The 9,536-nt window shown below is 45.5% G+C and overlaps 2 pseudogenes; both read right to left on the reverse strand.

Moving 5' to 3' along the window:
- Positions 1-5,515: 5,515 nt before the first annotated feature.
- The window catches only part of LOC105886398, a 5,233-nt pseudogene continuing 1,212 nt past the window's right edge, over positions 5,516-9,536 (reverse strand).
- Positions 7,605-7,704, reverse strand: LOC111723196 (annotated as a pseudogene).

A 9,536-nucleotide genomic window follows, 5' to 3' on the forward strand; every position in this document is an offset into this window, starting at 1 on the left:
GCTTGAGCCCAGGAGTTGGAGGTTGCTGTGAGCTGTAATGCCACAGCACTCTACCCAGGAAGACAGCTTGAGGCTCTGTCTCAAAAAAAAAAAAAACCTCTATTGCTCTATCCTGGTCTTAAACCTAAATGGCTCATCTTTTTCTGTGATACTGCTTGGCCTATGTACAAACTAGACAATGGATCACAATGGCCTGAAAATGGCACCTTTGACCTCTCAATCCCCACTGATCTCAATGATTACTGTCAAGAGATCAAGCAAACGGTCGGAGATTCCCTATATCCAGACTTTTCTCCTCGTCCAAAACATTCTTTCTCTATGTTATCTTGTGAATTCTCTCAGATTTTCCTTGCAAGGGTCACGCAATCTCTCCCAACCCATCAGAATCTCCATTGTCTTCTTTCAACCCAGCAGACAACCCTCCCCTTTGCCCCCTCCACAGCTCCTCCTCCCTCAACCTCATTCCTACTGGAAGAATTCCACCCCGTCCCCCTCTCTCTCCACCACCAGCCGTCTACTGTACATGGTAAAGAGAGAAAAGATGGCAGAACCAGGAGAGAAAAGAAACATGGCAGACCCAATTTCCCAACCCCATACTAGGTCCAGCCACACCTTTGGGCCTTCCATTTCCAGACCACCACAACCTCCATACCTGCTCTGAGAAGCTGGGGGAACAGAAGGCATCATCAGGGTTCATGTCCCTTTTTTTCTCTCAGACCTATTCCACATAAGTCAGAGACTATATCCAGAATAAACTCCAAAAGTCCCCCCAGACACCCTCCCCAAGAGCTCTCATGACCCCTCAGAACTCCAGTTATTGACTTCCACCATTAGACAAAACCTGGTTATTTCTTGAAACTCTGTGGGGCACTCTGAAAGAACAAATCTCCCCTGGGACCATGTTTTGTTTTGGTTTGGTTTGGTGTTTTGAGACAGAGTCTCACTTTGTTGCCCTCAAAGTGAGTGCTGTGGCATCACTGCTCACACCAACCTCAAACTCTTAGGCTTAAGTGATTCTCTTGCCTCAGCCTCCCAAGTAGCTGGGACTACAGAAACCCACCACAATGCTCAGCTATTTTTTAGAGACGAGGTCTTACTCTCACTCAGGCTGGTCTCAAACACCTGAGCTCAGGCAATCCACCTGCCTTGCCTCCCAAGTGCTGGGATTATAGTGCTGAGCCACCCATGCCCAGCTGGGATCCTATTTTAAGTGCAGCAAACCAGGCCTTTGGGCAAAGCAGTGCCCAAATCCAAAGCCTCCCCCTAAAACACATCCTCCCTGCGAAGGTTCTCATTGGAAGTCTGACAGCCCAGGTCTTTCTGAAGATCTGGTTCACAGTCACTCCCAGAACCTAGCAAAATGTGCTGACCTTTTAAGCCTAGCTGCAGAAGACTAATGATAATGGGGGCATCATCATTATTCTGTGGGGGGCATCATCATTATTCTGATGATAAATCAGAATGCCCCTTGAACATTCACGAAATTTGAACTCCAGGTATTTTTGCTAGTGGAAGGTAAGCCAGTTTCTTTTCTAATAAACATGGGAACAACTTTTTCCAGGCCGCCATCTTATAAAGGTCCTCTAAAACAAATAGATCTTGGTGGTGGGAATTGACAGTAATTTACTATTTTCTCAGGCTACTCCACCTGCATGGTGCTGGAATCTTGGCTTCCTTGGTTATTTCCTATTTTAGGGTCACTAATTATGATTTTTCTCATTCTCAGTTTTGGACCAGTAATTCTCCGTCTTATCTCCTGATTTATTGACCAAGCAGTCATGGAAAACAACTGCTCATATCCTGGCCCTACCTGGATATCAGTTCAGACTGAAAACCCAAGGGTATTCCTGTAAACATCACTCCTGTTCTTCCCCCACCCCATTTTCCTTACAAGAAGCCCATGATGCCCTTCACCCTGCAGGAAGCAGTCAAAGAGATACCATACCCATCATCCCGCCTCCTTATAATAGACTAAAAAGAATGTGCCAACCCCTATATTTTTGACCCTTTAAATTTCCATCCACTTTAACCCATGTGCTGACCTCCTTCTTGAACTCAGCTCACCCACACCCAGGTGGGAATAAAGGCCAGTGTTGCCCATACAGAACCTGGACTCCAATTTCTTTCATTCATATTTCAGAGTAATCTTTTATTTTTGAGCTTTGACCTCTCAGGTACAGATGTTTTTGATACATGGCTTGAATCAAGGCTATAAATGTGCCCATCACCTGAATAGTGTTTATTGTCCTCATTAAGTGGGTTTTTGCCCTTCTCTTCCTCCCCTGGCCCTCTGCTTGGTTTCCAATGACTTTTACTTTTGTCTGTGTACTTGTGTGCCCATTGGTTAGTTCCAATTTATTATAGTAAATGTTTTTTCATTCTTGAGATACTTAGCTTAGGATAATATTCTCTAGTTCCTTCCAAATTGCTGCAAAAGGCATTAATTCATCCTTTTTAATGGCTGAGTAGGACGCCACAGCATACATATACCACATTTTACTAATCCACTCATGAATTTATGGGCACTTAGATTGATTCTACATCTTTGCTATTGTGACTTGTGCTGCAATAAGCACTCAAGTGTAGGTGTCCTTTTGATATAATGCCTTTTTTCCCTTTGGGTAGATACCCAGTGGAGGGATTGCTGGATCAAATCCCACTACTGGTCTACTTTTAGTTCTTTGAGGAATCCCCAATCACCCACCACAACACTCAGCTATTTTTAGAGATGGGATCTCACTGTTTTCCATGATGGTTGTACTAACCTGTACTATTCCCACAAAAAGTGTGTAAGTGTTCCCTTCTCTCTGCTTCTATGAAAGCACCTGGGTTTTGGGGGGGTTAAGGTGTGGTTTTAATTTTCATCTCTAGGATGATTTTTAATTGAATAGTTGGACTAGGGTATGAGTGAAAGTGGATTTAATGGGCTTCCCCAAGGGCCAACCACTAATTAATGAGAGACGTAGGACTACACCCTGGCCTGTGGGCCTTCTCTGCTGGTTCTCTAGGTGTAGAGTTGCTAATAGGAATATGGGAATATTTAGATACCCAGTTGCCCACAGGAGTCCTCTGCAATCCCAGGAAGTACTGAGTTGCCAAAAAGTGGCAGAAAGGCATGTGGCACTGGCACCAAGAGACAGCTTCCCACACTGAGTTTGGCCTGAAACTGTAGGTCCTCACTTGGATAAAAAAAAAAAAAATAGCATGTCCAGGTACCACTTATCAAATAGTTATCTTCATATCCAGACCTAGAAATCAACTTAAAAATTAGTTTTTATTTTTACCAAAGTAATACTTAGTTATATTTATATTTGTAAAAGTCAAGTCTCTAAACAGTATTCTCCTAAAGTACACCCTCAGCAGTCTTAGCCACTTCCCCAGGTATCTGTCTCTGTATTTCGTATTTTTTTTTAAGACAGAGTCTCATTTTGTCACCTTTGGTAGAGTGCCCTGGTGTCGTAGCTCACAGCAACTTGTAACTCTTGGCCTCAAGCGATTCTCTTGCCTAAGCCTCCCAAGTAGCTGGGACTACAGGCACCCACCACAACACCCAGCTATTTTTAGAGATAGGGTTTCACTTTAGCTTAGGCTGGTCTTGAACTCGTAAGCTCAGGAGATCTGCCCACCTCAGCTTCCCAAATTGCTGGGATTACAGACAGGTATGAGCCACCACACCCAGCCTTGTCTCTGTATTTCTAAATAATATGCTTATGTTCCCAACAGGTACATTGCACATATACAATATTCTTACAGATATATTGAATACTTCCTGGGTGAAGAACGCAACAATCACCAGGATCTCAACCTTACAAAAGCAAACCATGTCACCTAATCATATTAAACTGTACCCCCATATTAAACTGAAATTTAATATGTATGTTTATATGTATTTATACAGCCATTTCTCCTCTTGTATTTTTTTCCCGCCACAATGCCCAGCTATTTTTTGGTTGTAGTTGTCATTGTTGTTTGGCAAGCCCAGGCTGGATTTGATCCTCCAGCTCTGGTGTATGTGGCTGGAGCCTTAGCCCTTGAGCTACAGACACCGAGCTGGAATTAGCTCTTTCAAGAGACCTACACCTTACTCAATCCTCCCAACATCACATTATTATGACATTATCCCATTACTGGGACTACATAAATTTGTTTACCGTTAAAACACCTTTTTGTTCTTATTATCCCTTATTTTTCCTAGAGTTCATAACTTCTTCTTTTTTTAAAAAAGTCATTTGCCTGCCCCTGTTTGTACTTTTTGATAATTTTCCCCAAATGCTCCCCTGTCTCTCAGCTGCCCATCAATACTAATCTCCATTCTTTAAAATACAGTCGTTTTATTTTTACCCCCCCCACCCCCACCAGGTGCTTTTCTCCAGGAGCTTTTAGTTTTCTGCTACAGACTGGGAGACTTGGTATCTAGGCTTGTTGCAAGTGAAATCTTGGGACCTCACTTCTTTCCACGTAGGTAGGGCTCCCTCAGTTTCTGGCTTACTTGGCAGGTAATAAGGTAAAAACCTAGTCCATCCTCAGCTTACCGAGCTGTGCACTCTGGCAGCCACAGCTGCCTACAGGAGCTCTTTTGTTCACTTCACTGTTCCAGAAGGGGAGTTGTTTTCTCCGTCACACAAAAGCTGCATTTAGGCTCTCTGCAGCCTTAGTACTAGATTCCTGTGTGTCCTTGATGTGATAACTTCTTCTCTTTTTTTTTGCAGTTTTTGGCCGGGGCTAGGTTTGAACCCACCATCTCCAGCATATGGGGCTGGCGCCCTACTCCTTTGAGCCACAGGCACTGCCCCCTCCCTTTTTTTGAGACAGAGTCTCACTTTGTCACCCTCAGTAGAGTGTCACAGTGTCCTAGCTCACAGCAACCTCAAACTCCTGGGCTCAAGAAATCCTCTTGCCTCAGCCTCCTGAGTAGCTAGGACTAGAGGCACCCATCACAATGCCAGACTAGTTTTTCTATTTTTAGTAGAGAAGGTGTCTCACTTTTGCTCAGGCTGGTCTTGAACTCCTGAACTCAAGTGATCCTCCTGCCTCAGCCTCCCAGAGTGCTAGGATTATAGGTGTGAGCCACCTTGTCCAGTCTTCCCGTTTATTTCTGACAATTCAATTTCTTTACAACTATCCATACAGAGTTGACTCACTCCTCAAACATGTATCAGACTTTAAGCATTCAGTTTCCTGTTTCTGACAATATAGGAGGCATGTCCCTGACGTCCCATTGCCTCCCTGTCAGTATTTCCCCTCCAGCTTTACTCCATGCTGTAATACCCTCCCTTTTCCCATTCACGTAGAGCAGGTGTCTGAAAGGATGTGTTATGCTCCCTTTATAATACACCTGTGTCCTAGGTTTCAGTTTCCAAGTACACAGAGGAATGTTTTTGCTATATCCAGTCAACATGGTAGGGTTCAACAGCAGCATTGACTAGGCTTTCTAGATCATAGGATCGTATTCACTGTCACCTCAGTAAGGGTTGGGGACAGTACTGAACATGAGTATATACCCAAGAGGATGCCTTCAGTCCTCAGTATCTCCATCAGCGGAGCCAAAACTTGAGGGAGGGGCAGGATGCACCTCCAGGCTTAATTTGCTCAACTTTGCGGTGCTGCATACAAGGTTCTCCAGGGCAGCCATGGAGGTGGGAAATTAAAGGTCGTGAGCTGGCTCAGCGCCTGTGGCTCAAGCGGCTAAGGCACCAGCCACATACACCTGTGCTGGCAGGTTCGAATCCAGCCTGGGCCTGCCAAACAACAATGATGGCTGCAACCAAAAAATAGTCAGGCGTTGTGGCGTTGTGGCAAGTGCTTGTAGTCCCAATTACTTGGGAGGCTGAGGCAAGAGAATCACTTAAGCCCAGGAGTTAAAGTTGCTGTGAGCTGTGACGCCACAGCACTCTACCCAGGATGACAGCTTGAGGCTCTGTCTCAAAAAAAATAAAAAAATAAAAAGGTCGTGAGCCAGTAGCAGCAGCTCAAGCCAGGCATGATGACATCAAGTTGACAGTATATGGTCCCACAGTCCTCTAGGAGGAGGGACTGCAGTGTGGCTGCAGATTACTCTAGCATTAGTCTCTAGCTCAGGACTGAAACTGGTCCGAGGCCTCTCAGCTGCAGCTCCTTTCGCAGACTCATGCTCAACCAGCAGGACAGGTTCTGCCAATCTGATATGGATAGCAGGTGGGCAGGCATTAAGAGGGTCTTGAGGCAGCTAAGCACCTGGTGAAGACGGCCTTGGAGGCAGGGGCAGAGTACAGATAAAGCTTCCGGAGGCTGGCCAGCTTGGGGACTGACACGCCGCTCCTCCTCCTTCGGGAAAGTGCAGGGAGACACACACGTTGAAGGGAACCAGTTTGCCAACGTTACTCATCTGGCCCAGGTAAGGAGCAAATTGCCAAGGAGGACAGTACCCAGGAGCAATGCATGTCCACCTCCGTTTCTAGGCAGCTTCCTACAACACAAATGGAGAAAACTTTTCTCTTTCTTTTCTTTCTTTCTTGACGGAGTTTTACTTTGCCACCGTCAGTAGAGTGCCACGGCATCACAGCAACTTCAAACTCTTGGGCTTTAGGGAGCCTCTTGCCTCAGCCTCTCAAGTAGCTGGAACTTCAGGCGCCACCACAACACTTGGCTAGTTTTTTTCTATTTTTAGTAGAGATGGTCCTGGCTCTTGCTCAGGCTGGTCTTGAACTCCTGAGCTTGAGGAATCTACCCACCTCAGCCTCCCAAAGTGCTAGGATTCCGAGTGTGTGCCACTGCACCCAGCCATCTTTTCTCTTTATGTCTCACAGAATGAGGAAGGTGGGGAACTCACCAGGTTTGTTGCTGTTAGGTAAAAGTCAAGGAACACTCCCCTGCGCTGCTGCCTTCTCATCTTTGCACAATCCTTTGCTGTTTGCCTCTTATCCATATCTTTTTTTTTTTGAGACAGAGCCTGTCTGCCTGGGTAGAGTGCCGTGGCATTACAGCTCACAGCAACCTCCAACTCCTGGGCTCAAGCGAGTCTCTTGCCTCCGCCTCCCAAGTAACTGGGACCACAGGCGCCTGCCACAACACCTGGCTATTTTTTGGTTGCAGCCGTCATTGTTGTTTGGCGGGTCCGGGCTGGGGATTCGAACCCACCACCTTAGGTGTACGTGGCTGGCGCCTTAGCCGGTTGAGCTATAGGCGCCGAGCCTTATCCATATCTTTTAAGGAGCACCAGGACCTCCAGACCAGTCAGTTCAGAAGTTCTCATCAGCATTCTGCAAATTCAGCATTTGTAGTTTGCACTTCCTGGGGTGAACCTTCTGGGCAAGCAGCACACCAAGCCCACCCAGCACAGCTCTTGAGGTCTCCAAGTCAGATGTCTGCATTAGGGACCCTAGAGGGAGGCCACTGAAGGGCCAGGCCCACACCATCTGTCAGGGCTGTCAGGGCTGTGCTGCACCCCCTGGTGAAGGCCTCCATGAACAGTGGTGGAAGAGTGGAGATGGCCCAAGTTTCATCTCTCAGCAGGCTGTGCCCCACTAGTTCCAGGAGTCTGGGTGGGGCCTGGAGGCTCCTCCTACTGGAAATCTGCAAGGAGTGGGTATAGTGGACACCGTTCAGGTGATGGGCACGCTTGTAGCAAAAATATGGGATGCTTCACGAATTTGCGTGACATTCTTGTGCCGGACCACACTACTCCTCTGTATTGTTCCGATTTTAGTACATATGCTGCCAAAGCGAGGAGAGCTTTGTGTATTTGCAAATGTCTTTATTCTGCTCTTAACATCAATTGAATGACATCTAGCTTAGAAGCATTACTCCATTGGGTTTTGCTTCTAATAGGGTTGTTGAGAAATGCAATGCCATGACTCCTGATCCTTTGACCATGACCTATGCTTTCTGTAGATCAGTGGTTCTCAACCTTCGTAATGCCACGACCCTTTAATACAGTTCCTGTGGGTCGTGACCCACAGGTTGAGAACCGCCACACTAGATGCTTTTAGGAGCTTCTCTTTACCTCTGTATTCTGAGATGTTGTGACCATCTCAATATTTGGTGGGTCCTTTGAATCATGAGTCTCATGCCTTTTGTTTCTAGGAAATTTCCCTGAATTATTCTGACAATTTTTTTCTCTTTCATTTTATCTCTTCTCTTTTTCTGCAATTCCTCTTAGTCAGATGTTGAATTTCCCTAATTGGTTCTTTGATCTTCTTACCTTCTTCTTTCCATGATCTAACTCTTTACCAAGAACTATTTACTTTAACTTCCCATCTCCCTATTGCAATTTCCATTTTGGCTGTTCTCTTTTTAAATGTCTGAGCTTTTTCTTTATTATTCTCCAAATTTTCCATCTTTTCTTTTTTTTTCCTCCACAAAGCAATAGTCTCCTGTCCTCAGCCTTGGCTTCCTGTTTTGTTCTACTGTCCAAGGTCAGACATCCTCCAAGTCCTTTCCCTTGAGTGCCTGGTAATCCTTGGCTGTCCTATATTTAAGAGTAATGCACTAAAAAAGCCAAGCATGGTAGTGTGCATCTGTAGTCCCAGCTGCTTGTGAAGCTCAGGTTTGATGATCACAGGAGGCCAAGAGTTCAAGGTTGCAGTGAGCTATGATTGCATCTGTGAATAGCCAATGTACTGCTACACTCCAGCTTGGGTGACATAGTAAAATCCTTTCTCTTCACATTAAAAAAAAAAAAAAAAAGGAGTAATGCACTGAAAAGCTGGCTGCAAGCTCCGTGGAGATGTGAGATGCTTGTCAATCGGTGGGCATCACTGTATGGTAAAAGGGTACGGGGCCAACTTTTCTTCTGAAGAAGACTTCCATAAGTGTCTCTGTAAGTCAGCCTTTTTCAAACAACCACCAACTTTGAATGGCATATAGTGCAGGCATTTATTTCTCACTCCCCCCAGCTGCAGCCTGAGCTCTGCTGGGCGTGGCTCCAGGCCTCAGGTTGGTTCTAGGTCTGCTCCACCTGTGTCTAATTCTCCCTAGGCCAGTGTCTACTCACAGTATGTTCTTCTCACGTGAAAAACAGGAGAGTAAGAGACCAAACCAACCATGTGAGCTTGTTTCAAGGCCACACCCAAAGTCAAGCAGTTCTCTCCACTTACCATGAGGCTGTGGCAACAGTAAGGAGTTAAGAATTGGAACCAGCAGGGAAAACACTTGAAGAAATTGGCCTGGGCGAATAGTTTATGAGGAAGACCCCCCCCCAGGCAATTGTAGCAACACCAAAAATGCACTACTAGAACCTGTTCAAACTGAACAGCTTCTGCACAGCCAAGAACACAGTAAAGCAAGCAGAAGTCCCAGAATGGGAGAAGATATTTGCAGGTTATATCTCCAATAAAGATTTAATAACCAGAATTTACAGTGAACTCAAACGTATTAGCAAGAAAAAAAACAAGTGATCCCATCTCAGGATGGGCAAGGGACTTAAAGAGAAACTTCTCTGAAGAGTACAGGTGCATGTCCTACAGACTATAAAAAAAATGCTCATCATCCTTAATCATCAGAGAAATGCAAATCAAAACTACTTTGAGATATCACCTAACTCCAGTGAGATTAGCCCA

This window comes from Otolemur garnettii, unplaced genomic scaffold (assembly GCF_000181295.1).
Source record: "Otolemur garnettii isolate 467f Iridium unplaced genomic scaffold, OtoGar3 scaffold00008, whole genome shotgun sequence".
NCBI classification, from domain to species: Eukaryota; Metazoa; Chordata; class Mammalia; order Primates; family Galagidae; genus Otolemur; species Otolemur garnettii.